Source organism: Triturus cristatus, chromosome 12 (genome assembly GCF_964204655.1).
Source record: "Triturus cristatus chromosome 12, aTriCri1.1, whole genome shotgun sequence".
NCBI classification, from domain to species: Eukaryota; Metazoa; Chordata; class Amphibia; order Caudata; family Salamandridae; genus Triturus; species Triturus cristatus.
This window is the reverse complement of record NC_140595.1, coordinates 290,941,473-290,967,165: the sequence shown is the minus strand read 5'-3', so window position 1 is coordinate 290,967,165 and position 25,693 is coordinate 290,941,473.

Here is a 25,693-nt window from a genome sequence, read left to right as displayed (position 1 = left end):
CAGTTAGTGGAAATAATAAAAACTATGAGTAACAGATTCTAACATCTTCATTTTAGCACATCCCTATCAGTTAATCAATATTGCTACCGTCTTGAAAAGTTATATTTATGCGGAAGACCCTACTAAAAGGTCCTGAGAGCCATCAGATGTTATGAACTTCTTTTAGTGAGAGCAAAACGATTAAAAGCGAGTTTGATTTACCATATAAATTGATAGAGGCATGCAGAAGGCTGATGAGTTTCATTTCTTTTTTTTTGTCTCAGCAACGCAGAGAGATTCTCCTCTGCTCCTCTGCAACACTGCCTCTGCTGGCCATGCAATATGACCTGCAGATGGAAAAGTCCACCGTTAGTCCATTATTAGAACTTGAATATTTCCACACTAAAGACAACACTACCAAATAAAATCATTTTCATAAAGCGTTAATAATTTGTACAATAGAGTCTGTAATATTGTGAAAATTCAAAGTTCACTAAAAATCCTATTTTCCATTTTAATTTCAACCTAGCACACTTCTCTCAATCCTATGCCTCATTTGCTTCCACTCTCTACACAACTCTAGCACCTATATGAGGACGTAGATAGAACGATCTCTTTACCAGCTAAGTGACAGCAAACCCTTCTCACTAGAATTCTTTTAAGTTATGGTACACCAATAGCAATTCAGTGATCTGATAAGTTAAGGGAGGAAGGTTTATGCTACAGTTAGTGGAAATAATAAAAACTATGAGTAACAGATTCTAACATCTTCATTTTACCACATCCCTATCAGTTAATCAATATTGCTACCGTCTTGAAAAGTTATATTTATGCGGAAGACCCTACTAAAAGGTCCTGAGAGCCATCAGATTTTATGAACTTCTTTTAGTGAGAGCAAAACGATTAAAAGCGAGTTTGACTTACCATATAAATTGATAGAGGCATGCAGAAGGCTGATGAGTTTCATTTCTTATTTTTTTGTCTCAGCAACGCAGAGAGATTCTCCTCTGCAACACTGCCTCTGATGGCCATGCAATATGACCTGCAGATGGAAAAGTCCACCGTTAGTCCATTATTAGAACTTGAATATTTCCACACTAAAGACAACACTACCAAATAAAATTATTTTCATAAAGTGTTAATAATTTGTACAATAGAGTCTGTAATATTGTGAAAATTCAAAGTTCACTAAAAATCCTATTTTCCATTTTAATTTCAACCTAGCACACTTCTCTCAATCCTATGCCTCGTTTGCTACCACTCTCTACACAACTCTAGCACCTATATGAGGACGTAGATAGAACGATCTCTTTACCAGCTAAAGAACAGCGAACCCTTCTCACTAGAATTCTTTTAAGTTATGGTACACCAATAGCAATTCAGTGATCTGATAAGTTAAGGGAGGAAAGTTTATGCTACAGTTAGTGGAAATAATAAAAACTATGAGTAACAGATTCTAACATCTTCATTTTAGCACATCCCTATCAGTTAATCAATATTGCTACCGTCTTGAAAAGTTATATTTATGCGGAAGACCCTACTAAAAGGTCCTGAGAGCCATCAGATGTTATGAACTTCTTTTAGTGAGAGCAAAACGATTAAAAGCGAGTTTGATTTACCATATAAATTGATAGAGGCATGCAGAAGGCTGATGAGTTTCATTTCTTTTTTTTTGTCTCAGCAACGCAGAGAGATTCTCCTCTGCTCTTCTGCAACACTGCCTCTGCTGGCCATGCAATATGACCTGCAGATGGAAAAGTCCACCGTTAGTCCATTATTAGAACTTGAATATTTCCACACTAAAGACAACACTACCAAATAAAATCATTTTCATAAAGCGTTAATAATTTGTACAATAGAGTCTGTAATATTGTGAAAATTCAAAGTTCACTAAAAATCCTATTTTCCATTTTAATTTCAACCTAGCACACTTCTCTCAATCCTATGCCTCATTTGCTTCCACTCTCTACACAACTCTAGCACCTATATGAGGACGTAGATAGAACGATCTCTTTACCAGCTAAGTGACAGCAAACCCTTCTCACTAGAATTCTTTTAAGTTATGGTACACCAATAGCAATTCAGTGATCTGATAAGTTAAGGGAGGAAGGTTTATGCTACAGTTAGTGGAAATAATAAAAACTATGAGTAACAGATTCTAACATCTTCATTTTACCACATCCCTATCAGTTAATCAATATTGCTACCGTCTTGAAAAGTTATATTTATGCGGAAGACCCTACTAAAAGGTCCTGAGAGCCATCAGATGTTATGAACTTCTTTTAGTGAGAGCAAAACGATTAAAAGCGAGTTTGACTTACCATATAAATTGATAGAGGCATGCAGAAGGCTGATGAGTTTCATTTCTTATTTTTTTGTCTCAGCAACGCAGAGAGATTCTCCTCTGCAACACTGCCTCTGATGGCCATGCAATATGACCTGCAGATGGAAAAGTCCACCGTTAGTCCATTATTAGAACTTGAATATTTCCACACTAAAGACAACACTACCAAATAAAATTATTTTCATAAAGTGTTAATAATTTGTACAATAGAGTCTGTAATATTGTGAAAATTCAAAGTTCACTAAAAATCCTATTTTCCATTTTAATTTCAACCTAGCACACTTCTCTCAATCCTATGCCTCGTTTGCTACCACTCTCTACACAACTCTAGCACCTATATGAGGACGTAGATAGAACGATCTCTTTACCAGCTAAAGAACAGCGAACCCTTCTCACTAGAATTCTTTTAAGTTATGGTACACCAATAGCAATTCAGTGATCTGATAAGTTAAGGGAGGAAAGTTTATGCTACAGTTAGTGGAAATAATAAAAACTATGAGTAACAGATTCTAACATCTTCATTTTAGCACATCCCTATCAGTTAATCAATATTGCTACCGTCTTGAAAAGTTATATTTATGCGGAAGACCCTACTAAAAGGTCCTGAGAGCCATCAGATGTTATGAACTTCTTTTAGTGAGAGCAAAACGATTAAAAGCGAGTTTGATTTACCATATAAATTGATAGAGGCATGCAGAAGGCTGATGAGTTTCATTTCTTTTTTTTTGTCTCAGCAACGCAGAGAGATTCTCCTCTGCTCCTCTGCAACACTGCCTCTGCTGGCCATGCAATATGACCTGCAGATGGAAAAGTCCACCGTTAGTCCATTATTAGAACTTGAATATTTCCACACTAAAGACAACACTACCAAATAAAATCATTTTCATAAAGCGTTAATAATTTGTACAATAGAGTCTGTAATATTGTGAAAATTCAAAGTTCACTAAAAATCCTATTTTCCATTTTAATTTCAACCTAGCACACTTCTCTCAATCCTATGCCTCATTTGCTTCCACTCTCTACACAACTCTAGCACCTATATGAGGACGTAGATAGAACGATCTCTTTACCAGCTAAGTGACAGCAAACCCTTCTCACTAGAATTCTTTTAAGTTATGGTACACCAATAGCAATTCAGTGATCTGATAAGTTAAGGGAGGAAGGTTTATGCTACAGTTAGTGGAAATAATAAAAACTATGAGTAACAGATTCTAACATCTTCATTTTAGCACATCCCGATAAGGTAATCAATATTGCTACCGTTTTGAAAAGTTATATTTATGCGGAACACCCTACTAAAAGGTCCTGAGAGCCATCAGATGTTATGAACTTCTTTTAGTGAGAGCAAAACGATTAAAAGCGAGTTGGACTTACCATATAAATTGATAGAGGCATGCAGAAGGCTGATGAGTTTCATTTCTTATTTTTTTGTCTCAGCAACGCAGAGAGATTCTCCTCTGCAACACTGCCTCTGCTGGCCATGCAATATGACCTGCAGATGGAAAAGTCCACCGTTAGTCCATTATTAGAACTTGAATATTTCCACACTAAAGACAACACTACCAAATAAAATTATTTTCATAAAGCGTTAATAATTAGTACAATAGAGTCTGTAATATTGTGAAAATTCAAAGTCCACTAAAAATTCTATTTTCCATTTTAAATTCAACCTAGCACACTTCTCTCAATCCTATGCCACATTTGCCACCACTCTCTACACAACTCTAGCACCTATATGAGGACGTAGATAGAAAGATCTCTTTACCAGCTAAGTGACAGCGAACCCTTCTCACTAGAATTCTTTTAAGTTATGGTACACCAATAGCAATTCAGTGATCTGATAAGTTAAGGGAGGAATGTTTATGCTACAGTTAGTGGAAATAATAAAACTATGAGTAACAGATTCTAACATCTTCATTTTAGCACATCCCTATCAGTTAATCAATATTGCTGCCCTCTTGAAAAGTTATATTTATGCGGAAGACCCTACTAAAAGGTCCTGAGAGCCATCAGATGTTATGAACTTCTTTTAGTGAGAGCAAAACGATTAAAAGCGAGTTTGACTTACCATATAAATTGATAGAGGCATGCAGAAGGCTGATGAGTTTCATTTCTTATTTTTTTGTCGTCTCAGTAACGCAGAGAGATTCTCCTCTACAACACTGCCACTGCTGGCCATGCAATATGACCTGCAGATGGAAAAGTCCACTGTTAGTCCATTATTAGAACTTGAATATTTCCACACTAAAGACAACACTACCAAATAAAATTATTTTCATAAAGCGTTAATAATTTGTACAATAGAATCTGTAATATTGTGAAAATTCAAAGTTCACTAAAAATCCTATTTTCCATTTTAATTTCAACCTAGCACACTTCTCTCAATCCTATGCCTCGTTTGCTACCACTCTCTACACAACTCTAGCACCTATATGAGGACGTAGATAGAATGATCTCGTTACCAGCTAAGTGACAGCGAACCCTTCTCACTAGAATTATTTTAAGTTATGGTACACCAATAGCAATTCAGTGATCTGATAAGTTAAGGGAGGAAGGTTTATGCTACAGTTAGTGGAAATAATAAAAACTATGAGTAACAGATTCTAACATCTTCATTTTAGCACATCCCTATCAGTTAATCAATATTGCTACCGTCTTGAAAAGTTATATTTATGCGGAAGACCCTACTAAAAGGTCCTGAGAGCCATCAGATGTTATGAACTTCTTTTAGTGAGAGCAAAACGATTAAAAGCGAGTTTGACTTACCATATAAATTGATAGAGGCATGCAGAAGGCTGATGAGTTTCATTTCTTATTTTTTTGTCTCAGCAACGCAGAGAGATTCTCCTCTGCAACACTGCCTCTGATGGCCATGCAATATGACCTGCAGATGGAAAAGTCCACCGTTAGTCCATTATTAGAACTTGAATATTTCCACACTAAAGACAACACTACCAAATAAAATTATTTTCATAAAGTGTTAATAATTTGTACAATAGAGTCTGTAATATTGTGAAAATTCAAAGTTCACTAAAAATCCTATTTTTCATTTTAATTTCAACCTAGCACACTTCTCTCAATCCTATGCCTCGTTTGCTACCACTCTCTACACAACTCTAGCACCTATATGAGGACGTAGATAGAACGATCTCTTTACCAGCTAAAGAACAGCGAACCCTTCTCACTAGAATTCTTTTAAGTTATGGTACACCAATAGCAATTCAGTGATCTGATAAGTTAAGGGAGGAAAGTTTATGCTACAGTTAGTGGAAATAATAAAAACTATGAGTAACAGATTCTAACATCTTCATTTTAGCACATCCCTATCAGTTAATCAATATTGCTACCGTCTTGAAAAGTTATATTTATGCGGAAGACCCTACTAAAAGGTCCTGAGAGCCATCAGATGTTATGAACTTCTTTTAGTGAGAGCAAAACGATTAAAAGCGAGTTTGATTTACCATATAAATTGATAGAGGCATGCAGAAGGCTGATGAGTTTCATTTCTTTTTTTTTTGTCTCAGCAACGCAGAGAGATTCTCCTCTGCTCCTCTGCAACACTGCCTCTGCTGGCCATGCAATATGACCTGCAGATGGAAAAGTTCACCGTTAGTCCATTATTAGAACTTGAATATTTCCACACTAAAGACAACACTACCAAATAAAATTATTTTCATAAAGCGTTAATAATTTGTACAATAGAGTCTGTAATATTGTGAAAATTCAAAGTTCACTAAAAATCCTATTTTCCATTTTAATTTCAACCTAGCACACTTCTCTCAATCCTATGCCTCATTTGCTTCCACTCTCTACACAACTCTAGCACCTATATGAGGACGTAGATAGAACGATCTCTTTACCAGCTAAGTGACAGCAAACCTTTCTCACTAGAATTCTTTTAAGTTATGGTACACCAATAGCAATTCAGTGATCTGATAAGTTAAGGGAGGAAGGTTTATGCTACAGTTAGTGGAAATAATAAAAATTATGAGTAACAGATTCTAACATCTTCATTTTAGCACATCCCTATAAGGTAATCAATATTGCTACCGTTTTGAAAAGTTATATTTATGCGGAACACCCTACTAAAAGGTCCTGAGAGCCATCAGATGTTATGAACTTCTTTTAGTGAGAGCAAAACGATTAAAAGCGAGTTGGACTTACCATATAAATTGATAGAGGCATGCAGAAGGCTGATGAGTTTCATTTCTTATTTTTTTGTCTCAGCAACGCAGAGAGATTCTCCTCTGCAACACTGCCTCTGCTGGCCATGCAATATGACCTGCAGATGGAAAACTCCACCGTTAGTCCATTATTAGAACTTGAATATTTCCACACTAAAGACAACACTACCAAATAAAATTATTTTCATAAAGTGTTAATAATTTGTACAATAGAGTCTGTAATATTGTGAAAATTCAAAGTTCACTAAAAATCCTATTTTCCATTTTAATTTCGACCTAGCACACTTCTCTCAATCCTATGCCTCGTTTGCTACCACTCTCTACACAACTCTAGCACCTATATGAGGACGTAGATAGAACGATCTCTTTACCAGCTAAGTGACAGCGAACCCTTCTCACTAGAATTCTTTTAAGTTATGGTACACCAATAGCAATTCAGTGATCTGATAAGTTAAGGGAGGAAAGTTTATGCTACAGTTAGTGGAAATAATAAAAACTATGAGTAACAGATTCTAACATCTTCATTTTACCACATCCCTATCAGTTAATCAATATTGCTACCGTCTTGAAAAGTTATATTTATGCGGAAGACCCTACTAAAAGGTCCTGAGAGCCATCAGATGTTATGAACTTCTTTTAGTGAGAGCAAAACGATTAAAAGTGAGTTTGACTTACCATATAAATTGATAGAGGCATGCAGAAGGCTGATGAGTTTCATTTCTTATTTTTTTGTCTCAGCAACGCAGAGAGATTCTCCTCAGCAACACTGCCTCTGATGGCCATGCAATATGACCTGCAGATGGAAAAGTCCACCGTTAGTCCATTATTAGAACTTGAATATTTCCACACTAAAGACAACACTACCAAATAAAATTATTTTCATAAAGTGTTAATAATTTGTACAATAGAGTCTGTAATATTGTGAAAATTCAAAGTTCACTAAAAATCCTATTTTCCATTTTAATTTCGACCTAGCACACTTCTCTCAATCCTATGCCTCGTTTGCTACCACTCTCTACACAACTCTAGCACCTATATGAGGACGTAGATAGAACGATCTCTTTACCAGCTAAGTGACAGCGAACCCTTCTCACTAGAATTCTTTTAAGTTATGGTACACCAATAGCAATTCAGTGATCTGATAAGTTAAGGGAGGAAGGTTTATGCTACAGTTAGTGGAAATAATAAAAACTATGAGTAACAGATTCTAACATCTTCATTTTAGCACATCCCTATCAGTTAATCAATATTGCTACCGTCTTGAAAAGTTATATTTATGCGGAAGACCCTACTAAAAGGTCCTGAGAGCCATCAGATGTTATGAACTTCTTTTAGTGAGAGCAAAACGATTAAAAGCGAGTTTGACTTACCATATAAATTGATAGAGGCATGCAGAAGGCTGATGAGTTTCATTTCTTATTTTTTTGTCTCAGCAACGCAGAGAGATTCTCCTCTGCAACACTGCCTCGGATGGCCATGCAATATGACCTGCAGATGGAAAAGTCCACCGTTAGTCCATTATTAGAACTTGAATATTTCCACACTAAAGACAACACTACCAAATAAAATTATTTTCATAAAGTGTTAATAATTTGTACAATAGAGTCTGTAATATTGTGAAAATTCAAAGTTCACTAAAAATCCTATTTTCCATTTTAATTTCAACCTAGCACACTTCTCTCAATCCTATGCCTCATTTGCTTCCACTCTCTACACAACTCTAGCACCTATATGAGGACGTAGATAGAACGATCTCTTTACCAGCTAAGTGACAGCAAACCCTTCTCACTAGAATTCTTTTAAGTTATGGTACACCAATAGCAATTCAGTGATCTGATAAGTTAAGGGAGGAAGGTTTATGCTACAGTTAGTGGAAATAATAAAAATTATGAGTAACAGATTCTAACATCTTCATTTTAGCACATCCCTATAAGGTAATCAATAGTGCTACCGTTTTGAAAAGTTATATTTATGCGGAACACCCTACTAAAAGGTCCTGAGAGCCATCAGATGTTATGAACTTCTTTTAGTGAGAGCAAAACGATTAAAAGCGAGTTGGACTTACCATATAAATTGATAGAGGCATGCAGAAGGCTGATGAGTTTCATTTCTTATTTTTTTGTCTCAGCAACGCAGAGAGATTCTCCTCTGCAACACTGCCTCTGCTGGCCATGCAATATGACCTGCAGATGGAAAAGTCCACCGTTAGTCCATTATTAGAACTTGAATATTTCCACACTAAAGACAACACTACCAAATAAAATTATTTTCATAAAGCGTTAATAATTAGTACAATAGAGTCTGTAATATTGTGAAAATTCAAAGTCCACTAAAAATTCTATTTTCCATTTTAATTTCAACCTAGCACACTTCTCTCAATCCTATGCCACATTTGCCACCACTCTCTACACAACTCTAGCACCTATATGAGGACGTAGATAGAAAGATCTCTTTACCAGCTAAGTGACAGCGAACCCTTCTCACTAGAATTCTTTTAAGTTATGGTACACCAATAGCAATTCAGTGATCTGATAAGTTAAGGGAGGAAGGTTTATGCTACAGTTAGTGGAAATAATAAAACTATGAGTAACAGATTCTAACATCTTCATTTTAGCACATCCCTATCAGTTAATCAATATTGCTACCGTCTTGAAAAGTTATATTTATGCGGAAGACCCTACTAAAAGGTCCTGAGAGCCATCAGATGTTATGAACTTCTTTTAGTGAGAGCAAAACGATTAAAAGCGAGTTTGACTTACCATATAAATTGATACAGGCATGCAGAAGGCTGATGAGTTTCATTTCTTTTTTTTTTCGTCTCAGTAACGCAGAGAGATTCTCCTCTACAACACTGCCTCTGCTGGCCATGCAATATGACCTGCAGATGGAAAAGTCCACCGTTAGTCCATTATTAGAACTTGAATATTTCCACACTAAAGACAACACTACCAAATAAAATTATTTTCATAAAGTGTTAATAATTTGTACAATAGAGTCTGTAATATTGTGAAAATTCAAAGTTCACTAAAAATCCTATTTTCCATTTTAATTTCAACCTAGCACACTTCTCTCAATCCTATGCCTCGTTTGCTACCACTCTCTACACAACTCTAGCACCTATATGAGGACGTAGATAGAATGATCTCTTTACCAGCTAAGTGACAGCGAACCCTTCTCACTAGAATTCTTTTAAGTTATGGTACACCAATAGCAATTCAGTGATCTGATAAGTTAAGGGAGGAAGGTTTATGCTACAGTTAGTGGAAATAATAAAATCTATGAGTAACAGATTCTAACATCTTCATTTTACCACATCCCTATCAGTTAATCAATATTGCTACCGTCTTCAAAAGTTATATTTATGCGGAAGACCCTACTAAAAGGTCCTGAGAGCCATCAGATGTTATGAACTTCTTTTAGTGAGAGCAAAACGATTAAAAGCGAGTTTGACTTACCATATAAATTGATAGAGGCATGCAGAAGGCTGATGAGTTTCATTTCTTATTTTTTTGTCTCAGCAACGCAGAGAGATTCTCCTCTGCAACACTGCCTCTGATGGCCATGCAATATGACCTGCAGATGGAAAAGTCCACCGTTAGTCCATTATTAGAACTTGAATATTTCCACACTAAAGACAACACTACCAAATAAAATTATTTTCATAAAGTGTTAATAATTTGTACAATAGAGTCTGTAATATTGTGAAAATTCAAAGTTCACTAAAAATCCTATTTTCCATTTTAATTTCAACCTAGCACACTTCTCTCAATCCTATGCCTCGTTTGCTACCACTCTCTACACAACTCTAGCACCTATATGAGGACGTAGATAGAACGATCTCTTTACCAGCTAAAGAACAGCGAACCCTTCTCACTAGAATTCTTTTAAGTTATGGTACACCAATAGCAATTCAGTGCTCTGATAATTTAAGGGAGGAAAGTTTATGCTACAGTTAGTGGAAATAATAAAAACTATGAGTAACAGATTCTAACATCTTCATTTTAGCACATCCCTATCAGTTAATCAATATTGCTACCGTCTTGAAAAGTTATATTTATGCGGAAGACCCTACTAAAAGGTCCTGAGAGCCATCAGATGTTATGAACTTCTTTTAGTGAGAGCAAAACGATTAAAAGCGAGTTTGATTTACCATATAAATTGATAGAGGCATGCAGAAGGCTGATGAGTTTCATTTCTTTTTTTTTGTCTCAGCAACGCAGAGAGATTCTCCTCTGCTCCTCTGCAACACTGCCTCTGCTGGCCATGCAATATGACCTGCAGATGGAAAAGTTCACCGTTAGTCCATTATTAGAACTTGAATATTTCCACACTAAAGACAACACTACCAAATAAAATTATTTTCATAAAGCGTTAATAATTTGTACAATAGAGTCTGTAATATTGTGAAAATTCAAAGTTCACTAAAAATCCTATTTTCCATTTTAATTTCAACCTAGCACACTTCTCTCAATCCTATGCCTCATTTGCTTCCACTCTCTACACAACTCTAGCACCTACATGAGGACGTAGATAGAACGATCTCTTTACCAGCTAAGTGACAGCAAACCCTTCTCACTAGAATTCTTTTAAGTTATGGTACACCAATAGCAATTCAGTGATCTGATAAGTTAAGGGAGGAAGGTTTATGCTACAGTTAGTGGAAATAATAAAAATTATGAGTAACAGATTCTAACATCTTCATTTTAGCACATCCCTATAAGGTAATCAATATTGCTACCGTTTTGAAAAGTTATATTTATGCGGAACACCCTACTAAAAGGTCCTGAGAGCCATCAGATGTTATGAACTTCTTTTAGTGAGAGCAAAACGATTAAAAGCGAGTTGGACTTACCATATAAATTGATAGAGGCATGCAGAAGGCTGATGAGTTTCATTTCTTATTTTTTTGTCTCAGCAACGCAGAGAGATTCTCCTCTGCAACACTGCCTCTGCTGGCCATGCAATATGACCTGCAGATGGAAAAGTCCACTGTTAGTCCATTATTAGAACTTGAATATTTCCACACTAAAGACAACACTACCAAATAAAATTATTTTCATAAAGCGTTAATAATTAGTACAATAGAGTCTGTAATATTGTGAAAATTCAAAGTCCACTAAAAATTCTATTTTCCATTTTAATTTCAACCTAGCACACTTCTCTCAATCCTATGCCACATTTGCCACCACTCTCTACACAACTCTAGCACCTATATGAGGACGTAGATAGAAAGATCTCTTTACCAGCTAAGTGACAGCGAACCCTTCTCACTAGAATTCTTTTAAGTTATGGTACACCAATAGCAATTCAGTGATCTGATAAGTTAAGGGAGGAAGGTTTATGCTACAGTTAGTGGAAATAATAAAACTATGAGTAACAGATTCTAACATCTTCATTTTAGCACATCCCTATCAGTTAATCAATATTGCTACCGTCTTGAAAAGTTATATTTATGCGGAAGACCCTACTAAAAGGTCCTGAGAGCCATCAGATGTTATGAACTTCTTTTAGTGAGAGCAAAACGATTAAAAGCGAGTTTGACTTACCATATAAATTGATACAGGCATGCAGAAGGCTGATGAGTTTCATTTCTTTTTTTTTTTCGTCTCAGTAACGCAGAGAGATTCTCCTCTACAACACTGCCACTGCTGGCCATGCAATATGACCTGCAGATGGAAAAGTCCACTGTTAGTCCATTATTAGAACTTGAATATTTCCACACTAAAGACAACACTACCAAATAAAATTATTTTCATAAAGCGTTAATAATTTGTACAATAGAATCTGTAATATTGTGAAAATTCAAAGTTCACTAAAAATCCTATTTTCCATTTTAATTTCAACCTAGCACACTTCTCTCAATCCTATGCCTCGTTTGCTACCACTCTCCACACAACTCTAGCACCTATATGAGGACGTAGATAGAATGATCTCGTTACCAGCTAAGTGACAGCGAACCCTTCTCACTAGAATTATTTTAAGTTATGGTACACCAATAGCAATTCAGTGATCTGATAAGTTAAGGGAGGAAGGTTTATGCTACAGTTAGTGGAAATAATAAAAACTATGAGTAACAGATTCTAACATCTTCATTTTAGCACATCCCTATCAGTTAATCAATATTGCTGCCCTCTTGAAAAGTTATATTTATGCGGAAGACCCTACTAAAAGGTCCTGAGAGCCATCAGATGTTATGAACTTCTTTTAGTGAGAGCAAAACGATTAAAAGCGAGTTTGATTTACCATATAAATTGATAGAGGCATGCAGAAGGCTGATGAGTTTCATTTCTTTTTTTTTTGTCTCAGCAACGCAGAGAGATTCTCCTCTGCTCCTCTGCAACACTGCCTCTGCTGGCCATGCAATATGACCTGCAGATGGAAAAGTTCACCGTTAGTCCATTATTAGAACTTGAATATTTCCACACTAAAGACAACACTACCAAATAAAATCATTTTCAAAAAGCGTTAATAATTTGTACAATAGAGTCTGTAATATTGTGAAAATTCAAAGTTCACTAAAAATTCTATTTTCCATTTTAATTTCAACCTAGCACACTTCTCTCAATCCTATGCCTCATTTGCTTCCACTCTCTACACAACTCTAGCACCTATATGAGGACGTAGATAGAACGATCTCTTTACCAGCTAAGTGACAGCAAACCCTTCTCACTAGAATTCTTTTAAGTTATGGTACACCAATAGCAATTCAGTGATCTGATAAGTTAAGGGAGGAAGGTTTATGCTACAGTTAGTGGAAATAATAAAACTATGAGTAACAGATTCTAACATCTTCATTTTAGCACATCCCGATAAGGTAATCAATACTGCTACCGTCTTGAAAAGTTATATTTATGCGGAAGACCCTACTAAAAGGTCCTGAGAGCCATCAGATGTTATGAACTTCTTTTAGTGAGAGCAAAACGATTAAAAGCGAGTTTGACTTACCATATAAATTGATACAGGCATGCAGAAGGCTGATGAGTTTCATTTCTTTTTTTTTTCGTCTCAGTAACGCAGAGAGATTCTCCTCTACAACACTGCCACTGCTGGCCATGCAATATGACCTGCAGATGGAAAAGTCCACCGTTAGTCCATTATTAGAACTTGAATATTTCCACACTAAAGATAACACTACCAAATAAAATTATTTTCATAAAGCGTTAATAATTTGTACAATAGAATCTGTAATATTGTGAAAATTCAAAGTTCACTAAAAATCCTATTTTCCATTTTAATTTCAACCTAGCACACTTCTCTCAATCCTATGCCTCGTTTGCTACCACTCTCTACACAACTCTAGCACCTATATGAGGACGTAGATAGAATGATCTCGTTACCAGCTAAGTGACAGCGAACCCTTCTCACTAGAATTATTTTAAGTTATGGTACACCAATAGCAATTCAGTGATCTGATAAGTTAAGGGAGGAAGGTTTATGCTACAGTTAGTGGAAATAATAAAAACTATGAGTAACAGATTCTAACATCTTCATTTTAGCACATCCCTATCAGTTAATCAATATTGCTGCCCTCTTGAAAAGTTATATTTATGCGGAAGACCCTACTAAAAGGTCCTGAGAGCCATCAGATGTTATGAACTTCTTTTAGTGAGAGCAAAACGATTAAAAGCGAGTTTGACTTACCATATAAATTGATAGAGGCATGCAGAAGGCTGATGAGTTTCATTTCTTATTTTTTTGTCTCAGCAACGCAGAGAGATTCTCCTCTGCAACACTGCCTCTGATGGCCATGCAATATGACCTGCAGATGGAAAAGTCCACCGTTAGTCCATTATTAGAACTTGAATATTTCCACACTAAAGACAACACTACCAAATAAAATTATTTTCATAAAGTGTTAATAATTTGTACAATAGAGTCTGTAATATTGTGAAAATTCAAAGTTCACTAAAAATCCTATTTTCCATTTTAATTTCAACCTAGCACACTTCTCTCAATCCTATGCCTCGTTTGCTACCACTCTCTACACAACTCTAGCACCTATATGAGGACGTAGATAGAACGATCTCTTTACCAGCTAAGTGACAGCGAACCCTTCTCACTAGAATTCATTTAAGTTATGGTACCCCAATAGCAATTCAGTGATCTGATAAGTTAAGGGAGGAAGGTTTATGCTACAGTTAGTGGAAATAATAAAAACTATGAGTAACAGATTCTAACATCTTCATTTTAGCACATCCCTATCAGTTAATCAATATTGCTACCGTCTTGAAAAGTTATATTTATGCGGAAGACCCTACTAAAAGGTCCTGAGAGCCATCAGATGTTATGAACTTCTTTTAGTGAGAGCAAAACGATTAAAAGCGAGTTTGATTTACCATATAAATTGATAGAGGCATGCAGAAGGCTGATGAGTTTCATTTCTTTTTTTTTGTCTCAGCAACGCAGAGAGATTCTCCTCTGCTCCTCTGCAACACTGCCTCTGCTGGCCATGCAATATGACCTGCAGATGGAAAAGTCCACCGTTAGTCCATTATTAGAACTTGAATATTTCCACACTAAAGACAACACTACCAAATAAAATCATTTTCATAAAGCGTTAATAATTTGTACAATAGAGTCTGTAATATTGTGAAAATTCAAAGTTCACTAAAAATCCTATTTTCCATTTTAATTTCAACCTAGCACACTTCTCTCAATCCTATGCCTCATTTGCTTCCACTCTCTACACAACTCTAGCACCTATATGAGGACGTAGATAGAACGATCTCTTTACCAGCTAAGTGACAGCAAACCCTTCTCACTAGAATTCTTTTAAGTTATGGTACACCAATAGCAATTCAGTGATCTGATAAGTTAAGGGAGGAAGGTTTATGCTACAGTTAGTGGAAATAATAAAAACTATGAGTAACAGATTCTAACATCTTCATTTTAGCACATCCCTATAAGGTAATCAATATTGCTACCGTTTTGAAAAGTTATATTTATGCGGAACACCCTACTAAAAGGTCCTGAGAGCCATCAGATGTTATGAACTTCTTTTAGTGGGAGCAAAACGATTAAAAGCGAGTTTGATTTACCATATAAATTGATAGAGGCATGCAGAAGGCTGATGAGTTTCATTTCTTTTTTTTTGTCTCAGCAACGCAGAGAGATTCTCCTCTGCTCCTCTGCAACACTGCCTCTGCTGGCCATGCAATATGACCTGCAGATGGAAAAGTCCACCGTTAGTCCATTATTAGAACTTGAATATTTCCACACTAAAGACAACACTACCAAATAAAATTATTTTCATAAAGCGTTAATAATTAGTACAATAGAGTCTGTAATATTGTGAAAATTCAAAGTCCACTAAAAATTCTATTTTCCATTTTAATTTCAACCTAGCACACTTCTCTCAATCCTATGCCACATTTGCCACCACTCTCTACACAACTCTAGCACCTATATGAGGACGTAGATAGAAAGATCTCTTTACCAGCTAAGTGACAGCGAACCCTTCTCACTAGAATTCTTTTAAGTTATGGTACACCAATAGCAATTCAGTGATCTGATAAGTTAAGGGAGGAAGGTTTATGCTACAGTTAGTGGAAATAATAAAACTATGAGTAACAGATTCTAACATCTTCATTTTAGCACATCCCTATCAGTTAATCAATATTGCTACCGTCTTGAAAAGTTATATTTATGCGGAAGACCCTAATAAAAGGTCCTGAGAGCCATCAGATGTTATGAACTTCTTTTAGTGAGAGCAAAACGATTAAAAGCGAGTTTGACTTACCATATAAATTGATACAGGCATGCAGAAGGCTGATGAGTTTCATTTCTTTTTTTTTTCTTCTCAGTAACGCAGAGAGATTCTCCTCTACAACACTGCCACTGCTGGCCATGCAATATGACCTGCAGATGGAAAAGTCCACCGTTAGTCCATTATTAGAACTTGAATATTTCCACACTAAAGATAACACTACCAAATAAAATTATTTTCATAAAGCGTTAATAATTTGTACAATAGAATCTGTAATATTGTGAAAATTCAAAGTTCACTAAAAATCCTATTTTCCATTTTAATTTCAACCTAGCACACTTCTCTCAATCCTATGCCTCGTTTGCTACCACTCTCTACACAACTCTAGCACCTATATGAGGACGTAGATAGAACGATCTCTTTACCAGCTAAGTGACAGCGAACCCTTCTCACTAGAATTCTTTTAAGTTATGGTACACCAATAGCAATTCAGTGATCTGATAAGTTAAGGGAGGAAGGTTTATGCTACAGTTAGTGGAAATAATAAAACTATGAGTAACAGATTCTAACATCTTCATTTTAGCACATCCCTATCAGTTAATCAATATTGCTACCATCTTGAAAAGTTATATTTATGCGGAAGACCCTACTAAAAGGTCCTGAGAGCCATCAGATGTTATGAACTTCTTTTAGTGAGAGCAAAACGATTAAAAGCGAGTTTGATTTACCATATAAATTGATAGAGGCATGCAGAAGGCTGATGAGTTTCATTTCTTTTTTTTTTTGTCTCAGCAACGCAGAGAGATTCTCCTCTGCTCCTCTGCAACACTGCCTCTGCTGGCCATGCAATATGACCTGCAGATGGAAAAGTTCACCGTTAGTCCATTATTAGAACATGAATATTTCCACACTAAAGACAACACTACCAAATAAAATTATTTTCATAAAGCGTTAATAATTTGTACAATAGAGTCTGTAATATTGTGAAAATTCAAAGTTCACTAAAAATCCTATTTTCCATTTTAATTTCAACCTAGCACACTTCTCTCAATCCTATGCCTCATTTGCTTCCACTCTCTACACAACTCTAGCACCTACATGAGGACGTAGATAGAACGATCTCTTTACCAGCTAAGTGACAGCAAACCCTTCTCACTAGAATTCTTTTAAGTTATGGTACACCAATAGCAATTCAGTGATCTGATAAGTTAAGGGAGGAAGGTTTATGCTACAGTTAGTGGAAATAATAAAAATTATGAGTAACAGATTCTAACATCTTCATTTTAGCACATCCCTATAAGGTAATCAATATTGCTACCGTTTTGAAAAGTTATATTTATGCGGAACACCCTACTAAAAGGTCCTGAGAGCCATCAGATGTTATGAACTTCTTTTAGTGAGAGCAAAACGATTAAAAGCGAGTTGGACTTACCATATAAATTGATAGAGGCATGCAGAAGGCTGATGAGTTTCATTTCTTATTTTTTTGTCTCAGCAACGCAGAGAGATTCTCCTCTGCAACACTGCGTCTGCTGGCCATGCAATATGACCTGCAGATGGAAAAGTCCACCGTTAGTCCATTATTAGAACTTGAATATTTCCACACTAAAGACAACACTACCAAATAAAATTATTTTCATAAAGCGTTAATAATTAGTACAATAGAGTCTGTAATATTGTGAAAATTCAAAGTCCACTAAAAATTCTATTTTCCATTTTAATTTCAACCTAGCACACTTCTCTCAATCCTATGCCACATTTGCCACCACTCTCTACACAACTCTAGCACCTATATGAGGACGTAGATAGAAAGATCTCTTTACCAGCTAAGTGACAGCGAACCCTTCTCACTAGAATTCTTTTAAGTTATGGTACACCAATAGCAATTCAGTGATCTGATAAGTTAAGGGAGGAAGGTTTATGCTACAGTTAGTGGAAATAATAAAACTATGAGTAACAGATTCTAACATCTTCATTTTAGCACATCCCTATCAGTTAATCAATATTGCTACCGTCTTGAAAAGTTATATTTATGCGGAAGACCCTACTAAAAGGTCCTGAGAGCCATCAGATGTTATGAACTTCTTTTAGTGAGAGCAAAACGATTAAAAGCGAGTTTAACTTACCATATAAATTGATACAGGCATGCAGAAGGCTGATGAGTTTCATTTCTTTTTTTTCTCGTCTCAGTAACGCAGAGAGATTCTCCTCTACAACACTGCCACTGCTGGCCATGCAATATGACCTGCAGATGGAAAAGTCCACCGTTAGTCCATTATTAGAACTTGAATATTTCCACACTAAAGATAACACTACCAAATAAAATTATTTTCATAAAGCGTTAATAATTTGTACAATAGAATCTGTAATATTGTGAAAATTCAAAGTTCACTAAAAATCCTATTTTCCATTTTAATTTCAACCTAGCACACTTCTCTCAATCCTATGCCTCGTTTGCTACCACTCTCTACACAACTCTAGCACCTATATGAGGACGTAGATAGAATGATCTCGTTACCAGCTAAGTGACAGCGAACCCTTCTCACTAGAATTCTTTTAAGTTATGGTACACCAATAGCAATTCAGTGATCTGATAAGTTAAGGGAGGAAGGTTTATGCTACAGTTAGTGGAAATAATAAAAACTATGAGTAACAGATTCTAACATCTTCATTTTAGCACATCCCTATCAGTTAATCAATATTGCTACCGTCTTGAAAAGTTATATTTATGCGGAAGACCCTACTAAAAGGTCCTGAGAGCCATCAGATGTTATGAACTTCTTTTAGTGAGAGCAAAACGATTAAAAGCGAGTTTGACTTACCATATAAATTGATAGAGGCATGCAGAAGGCTGATGAGTTTCATTTCTTATTTTTTTGTCTCAGCAACGCAGAGAGATTCTCCTCTGCAACACTGCCTCTGATGGCCATGCAATATGACCTGCAGATGGAAAAGTCCACCGTTAGTCCATTATTAGAACTTGAATATTTCCACACTAAAGACAACACTACCAAATAAAATTATTTTCATAAAGTGTTAATAATTTGTACAATAGAGTCTGTAATATTGTGAAAATTCAAAGTTCACTAAAAATCCTATTTTCCATTTTAATTTCAACCTAGCACACTTCTCGCAATCCTATGCCTCGTTTGCTACCACTCTCTACACAACTCTAGCACCTATATGAGGACGTAGATAGAACGATCTCTTTACCAGCTAAAGAACAGCGAACCCTTCTCACTAGAATTCTTTTAAGTTATGGTACACCAATAGCAATTCAGTGATCTGATAAGTTAAGGGAGGAAAGTTTATGCTACAGTTAGTGGAAATAATAAAAACTATGAGTAACAGATTCTAACATCTTCATTTTAGCACATCCCTATCAGTTAATCAATATTGCTACCGTCTTGAAAAGTTATATTTATGCGGAAGACCCTACTAAAAGGTCCTGAGAGCCATCAGATGTTATGAACTTCTTTTAGTGAGAGCAAAACGATTAAAAGCGAGTTTGATTTACCATATAAATTGATAGAGGCATGCAGAAGGCTGATGAGTTTCATTTCTTTTTTTTTTGTCTCAGCAACGCAGAGAGATTCTCCTCTGCTCCTCTGCAACACTGCCTCTGCTGGCCATGCAATATGACCTGCAGATGGAAAAGTCCACCGTTAGTCCATTATTAGAACTTGAATATTTCCACACTAAAGACAACACTACCAAATAAAATCATTTTCATAAAGCGTTAATAATTTGTACAATAGAGTCTGTAATATTGTGAAAATTCAAAGTTCACTAAAAATCCTATTTTCCATTTTAATTTCAACCTAGCACACTTCTCTCAATCCTATGCCTCATTTGCTTCCACTCTCTACACAACTCTAGCACCTATATGAGGACGTAGATAGAACGATCTCTTTACCAGCTAAGTGACAGCAAACCCTTCTCACTAGAATTCTTTTAAGTTATGGTACACCAATAGCAATTCAGTGATCTGATAAGTTAAGGGAGGAAGGTTTATGCTACAGTTAGTGGAAATAATAAAAACTATGAGTAACAGATTCTAACATCTTCATTTTAGCACATCCCTATAAGGTAATCAATATTGCTACCGTTTTGAAAAGTTATATTTATGCGGAACACCCTACTAAAAGGTCCTGAGAGCCATCAGATGTTATGAACTTCTTTTAGTGAGAGCAAAACGATTAAAAGCGAGTTTGATTTACCATATAAATTGATAGAGGCATGCAGAAGGCTGATGAGTTTCATTTCTTTTTTTTTTGTCTCAGCAACGCAGAGAGATTCTCCTCTGCTCCTCTGCAACACTGCCTCTGCTGGCCATGCAATATGACCTGCAGATGGAAAAGTTCACCGTTAGTCCATTATTAGAACTTGAATATTTCCACACTAAAGACAACACTACCAAATAAAATTATTTTCATAAAGCGTTAATAATTTGTACAATAGAGTCTGTAATATTGTGAAAATTCAAAGTTCACTAAAAATCCTATTTTCCATTTTAATTTCAACCTAGCACACTTCTCTCAATCCTATGCCTCATTTGCTTCCACTCTCTACACAACTCTAGCACCTATATGAGGACGTAGATAGAACGATCTCTTTACCAGCTAAGTGACAGCAAACCCTTCTCACTAGAATTCTTTTAAGTTATGGTACACCAATAGCAATTCAGTGATCTGATAAGTTAAGGGAGGAAGGTTTATGCTACAGTTAGTGGAAATAATAAAAACTATGAGTAACAGATTCTAACATCTTCATTTTAGCACATCCCTATAAGGTAATCAATATTGCTACCGTTTTGAAAAGTTATATTTATGCGGAACACCCTACTAAAAGGTCCTGAGAGCCATCAGATGTTATGAACTTCTTTTAGTGAGAGCAAAACGATTAAAAGCGAGTTTGATTTACCATATAAATTGATAGAGGCATGCAGAAGGCTGATGAGTTTCATTTCTTTTTTTTTTGTCTCAGCAACGCAGAGAGATTCTCCTCTGCTCCTCTGCAACACTGCCTCTGCTGGCCATGCAATATGACCTGCAGATGGAAAAGTTCACCGTTAGTCCATTATTAGAACTTGAATATTTCCACACTAAAGACAACACTACCAAATAAAATTATTTTCATAAAGCGTTAATAATTTGTACAATAGAGTCTGTAATATTGTGAAAATTCAAAGTTCACTAAAAATCCTATTTTCCATTTTAATTTCAACCTAGCACACTTCTCTCAATCCTATGCCTCATTTGCTTCCACTCTCTACACAACTCTAGCACCTACATGAGGACGTAGATAGAACGATCTCTTTACCAGCTAAGTGACAGCAAACCCTTCTCACTAGAATTCTTTTAAGTTATGGTACACCAATAGCAATTCAGTGATCTGATAAGTTAAGGGAGGAAGGTTTATGCTACAGTTAGTGGAAATAATAAAAATTATGAGTAACAGATTCTAACATCTTCATTTTAGCACATCCCTATAAGGTAATCAATATTGCTACCGTTTTGAAAAGTTATATTTATGCGGAACACCCTACTAAAAGGTCCTGAGAGCCATCAGATGTTATGAACTTCTTTTAGTGAGAGCAAAACGATTAAAAGCGAGTTGGACTTACCATATAAATTGATAGAGGCATGCAGAAGGCTGATGAGTTTCATTTCTTATTTTTTTGTCTCAGCAACGCAGAGAGATTCTCCTCTGCAACACTGCCTCTGCTGGCCATGCAATATGACCTGCAGATGGAAAAGTCCACCGTTAGTCCATTATTAGAACTTGAATATTTCCACACTAAAGACAACACTACCAAATAAAATTATTTTCATAAAGCGTTAATAATTAGTACAATAGAGTCTGTAATATTGTGAAAATTCAAAGTCCACTAAAAATTCTATTTTCCATTTTAATTACAACCTAGCACACTTCTCTCAATCCTATGCCACATTTGCCACCACTCTCTACACAACTCTAGCACCTATATGAGGACGTAGATAGAAAGATCTCTTTACCAGCTAAGTGACAGCGAACCCTTCTCACTAGAATTCTTTTAAGTTATGGTACACCAATAGCAATTCAGTGATCTGATAAGTTAAGGGAGGAAGGTTTATGCTACAGTTAGTGGAAATAATAAAACTATGAGTAACAGATTCTAACATCTTCATTTTAGCACATCCCTATCAGTTAATCAATATTGCTACCGTCTTGAAAAGTTATATTTATGCGGAAGACCCTACTAAAAGGTCCTGAGAGCCATCAGATGTTATGAACTTCTTTTAGTGAGAGCAAAACGATTAAAAGCGAGTTTGACTTACCATATAAATTGATACAGGCATGCAGAAGGCTGATGAGTTTCATTTCTTTTTTTTTTCGTCTCAGTAACGCAGAGAGATTCTCCTCTACAACACTGCCACTGCTGGCCATGCAATATGACCTGCAGATGGAAAAGTCCACCGTTAGTCCATTATTAGAACTTGAATATTTCCACACTAAAGATAACACTACCAAATAAAATTATTTTCATAAAGCGTTAATAATTTGTACAATAGAATCTGTAATATTGTGAAAATTCAAAGTTCACTAAAAATCCTATTTTCCATTTTAATTTCAACCTAGCACACTTCTCTCAATCCTATGCCTCGTTTGCTACCACTCTCTACACAACTCTAGCACCTATATGAGGACGTAGATAGAATGATCTCGTTACCAGCTAAGTGACAGCGAACCCTTCTCACTAGAATTCTTTTAAGTTATGGTACACCAATAGCAATTCAGTGATCTGATAAGTTAAGGGAGGAAGGTTTATGCTACAGTTAGTGGAAATAATAAAAACTATGAGTAACAGATTCTAACATCTTCATTTTAGCACATCCCTATCAGTTAATCAATATTGCTACCGTCTTGAAAAGTTATATTTATGCGGAAGACCCTACTAAAAGGTCCTGAGAGCCATCAGATGTTATGAACTTCTTTTAGTGAGAGCAAAACGATTAAAAGCGAGTTTGACTTACCATATAAATTGATACAGGCATGCAGAAGGCTGATGAGTTTCATTTCTTTTTTTTTTCGTCTCAGTAACGCAGAGAGATTCTCCTCTACAACACTGCCACTGCTGGCCATGCAATATGACCTGCAGATGGAAAAGTCCACCGTTAGTCCATTATTAGAACTTGAATATTTCCACACTAAAGATAACACTACCAAATAAAATTATTTTCATAAAGCGTTAATAATTTGTACAATAGAATCTGTAATATTGTGAAAATTCAAAGTTCACTAAAAATCCTATTTTCCATTTTAATTTCAACCTAGCACACTTCTCCCAATCCTATGCCTCGTTTGCTACCACTCTCTACACAACTCTAGCACCTATATGAGGACGTAGATAGAATGATCTCGTTACCAGCTAAGTGACAGCGAACCCTTCTCACTAGAATTATTTTAAGTTATGGTACACCAATAGCAATTCAGTGATCTGATAAGTTAAGGGAGGAAGGTTTATGCTACAGTTAGTGGAAATAATAAAAACTATGAGTAACAGATTCTAACATCTTCATTTTAGCACATCCCTATCAGTTAATCAATATTGCTGCCCTCTTGAAAAGTTATATTTATGCGGAAGACCCTACTAAAAGGTCCTGAGAGCCATCAGATGTTATGAACTTCTTTTAGTGAGAGCAAAACGATTAAAAGCGAGTTTGACTTACCATATAAATTGATAGAGGCATGCAGAAGGCTGATGAGTTTCATTTCTTATTTTTTTGTCTCAGCAACGCAGAGAGATTCTCCTCTGCAACACTGCCTCTGATGGCCATGCAATATGACCTGCAGATGGAAAAGTCCACCGTTAGTCCATTATTAGAACTTGCATATTTCCACACTAAAGACAACACTACCAAATAAAATTATTTTCATAAAGTGTTAATAATTTGTACAATAGAGTCTGTAATATTGTGAAAATTCAAAGTTCACTAAAAATCCTATTTTCCATTTTAATTTCAACCTAGCACACTTCTCTCAATCCTATGCCTCGTTTGCTACCACTCTCTACACAACTCTAGCACCTATATGAGGACGTAGATAGAACGATCTCTTTACCAGCTAAGTGACAGCGAACCCTTCTCACTAGAATTCATTTAAGTTATGGTACCCCAATAGCAATTCAGTGATCTGATAAGTTAAGGGAGGAAGGTTTATGCTACAGTTAGTGGAAATAATAAAAACTATGAGTAACAGATTCTAACATCTTCATTTTAGCACATCCCTATCAGTTAATCAATATTGCTACCGTCTTGAAAAGTTATATTTATGCGGAAGACCCTACTAAAAGGTCCTGAGAGCCATCAGATGTTATGAACTTCTTTTAGTGAGAGCAAAACGATTAAAAGCGAGTTTGATTTACCATATAAATTGATAGAGGCATGCAGAAGGCTGATGAGTTTCATTTCTTTTTTTTTGTCTCAGCAACGCAGAGAGATTCTCCTCTGCTCCTCTGCAACACTGCCTCTGCTGGCCATGCAATATGACCTGCAGATGGAAAAGTCCACCGTTAGTCCATTATTAGAACTTGAATATTTCCACACTAAAGACAACACTACCAAATAAAATCATTTTCATAAAGCGTTAATAATTTGTACAATAGAGTCTGTAATATTGTGAAAATTCAAAGTTCACTAAAAATCCTATTTTCCATTTTAATTTCAACCTAGCACACTTCTCTCAATCCTATGCCTCATTTGCTTCCACTCTCTACACAACTCTAGCACCTATATGAGGACGTAGATAGAACGATCTCTTTACCAGCTAAGTGACAGCAAACCCTTCTCACTAGAATTCTTTTAAGTTATGGTACACCAATAGCAATTCAGTGATCTGATAAGTTAAGGGAGGAAGGTTTATGCTACAGTTAGTGGAAATAATAAAAACTATGAGTAACAGATTCTAACATCTTCATTTTAGCACATCCCTATAAGGTAATCAATATTGCTACCGTTTTGAAAAGTTATATTTATGCGGAACACCCTACTAAAAGGTCCTGAGAGCCATCAGATGTTATGAACTTCTTTTAGTGGGAGCAAAACGATTAAAAGCGAGTTTGATTTACCATATAAATTGATAGAGGCATGCAGAAGGCTGATGAGTTTCATTTCTTTTTTTTTTCTCTCAGCAACGCAGAGAGATTCTCCTCTGCTCCTCTGCAACACTGCCTCTGCTGGCCATGCAATATGACCTGCAGATGGAAAAGTCCACCGTTAGTCCATTATTAGAACTTGAATATTTCCACACTAAAGACAACACTACCAAATAAAATTATTTTCATAAAGCGTTAATAATTAGTACAATAGAGTCTGTAATATTGTGAAAATTCAAAGTCCACTAAAAATTCTATTTTCCATTTTAATTTCAACCTAGCACACTTCTCTCAATCCTATGCCACATTTGCCACCACTCTCTACACAACTCTAGCACCTATAT